The sequence below is a fragment of the Pteropus vampyrus genome, unplaced genomic scaffold, assembly GCF_000151845.1.
Source record: "Pteropus vampyrus isolate Shadow unplaced genomic scaffold, Pvam_2.0 Scaffold4, whole genome shotgun sequence".
NCBI classification, from domain to species: Eukaryota; Metazoa; Chordata; class Mammalia; order Chiroptera; family Pteropodidae; genus Pteropus; species Pteropus vampyrus.
Genome location: NW_011888785.1, coordinates 23,633,283 through 23,634,661, shown reverse-complemented (window position 1 = coordinate 23,634,661; position 1,379 = coordinate 23,633,283). Strand labels below are relative to the sequence as shown.

The 1,379-nt window shown below is 30.5% G+C and overlaps 1 pseudogene; it reads left to right on the top strand.

Annotated features, from left to right (window-relative positions):
- Window positions 1–1,379, top strand: part of LOC111742076 — a 14,151-nt pseudogene that overhangs the window by 464 nt on the left and 12,308 nt on the right.

Here is a 1,379-nt window from a genome sequence, read left to right as displayed (position 1 = left end):
AGAAAGAGTAATTAAAACATTCCCATTTATAATAGAATCAAAATTTAAAAAATACCTAGGAATAAATTTAGCTAAGTAGATGAAAGACTTGTACGGTGATGTAAGAAATTGAAAAATACACAAATAAATGGAAAGTTAGTCTATGATTATAGATTGGAAGAATTAAGGTTGTTAAAATATCCATACTACCCAAAGCAATATACAGATTTGATGTAACCCCTGTCAAAGTTCCAATGACATTTTTCACAGAAATCGAACAAAAACAAATTCTAAAATTTGAATGGAATCACATAGTCCTCTAATAGCCAAAGCAATCTTGAATAAGAAGAACAAAGCTGGAGGAATCACACTAACTGATTTCAAACTATATTATAAAGCTGTAGTAATAATAACAGTATGGTATTAGCATAAAACACACATAAATCAATGAAACAAAATCGAGAGCCCAGAAATAAATTCACACATGTATGGTCAATTAATTTATGAAAGAGAACCAAGAATATACAACAGGAGAAAGACAATGGAAAATTGGACAGCTACATGCAAAAGCATGAAAGTGGACTACCATTTTATATAATAAACAAAAATCTACTCAAAATGAATTAAAGACTTGAACTTTAACATAAGACAAAATCATAAAATTTCTAGAAGAAAATATAGGGGGTAAGCTTCTTGACATTAGTATTGACAATGAATTTTTAGATTTGACAACATAAGCAAAATTAAATGAGTAGGAGTACATCAAACTAAAAAGCTCTATATAGCCAAGGACACCAACAAAATGTAAAGGGAAATTTAAGAATGGCAGAAAATATTTGTAAATATTTGTAAATTATATATCTGACAAAGAATTAGTATCTAAACTATATAAGGAACTCATACAGCTCAATAGAAAGAAAACAATGTAATTTAAAAAAGAGCAGGGGATCTGAATAGACATTTTCTGAGGAAGACATATAGATGACCAACAGGTACATGAAAAGGTGCTCAACATCACTAATCACTAGAGAAATGCAAATCAAAACCACAATGAGATATCACTTCACATCTGCCAGAAAGGCTATCATCAAAAAGACATGAAATAATAAGTTTTGATGAGGATGTAGAGAAAAGGGAAACTTTGTGCACTGTTGGTGGAAATGTGAATTGGTGCAGCCACTATGGAAAATAGCATAGAAGTTCCTCAAAAAATTACAAATAGAACTTCTATATCATCCAGCAATTCCAATTGTGGGTATTTATCTAAGGAAAATAAAATACCTTTCTCAAATAGATATCTGTACCCTATGTTCATTGTAGAATTATTTATAATACCCAATACATGGAAACATACACATGCACACGTGCATGCACACACACATACACACACACACACACAC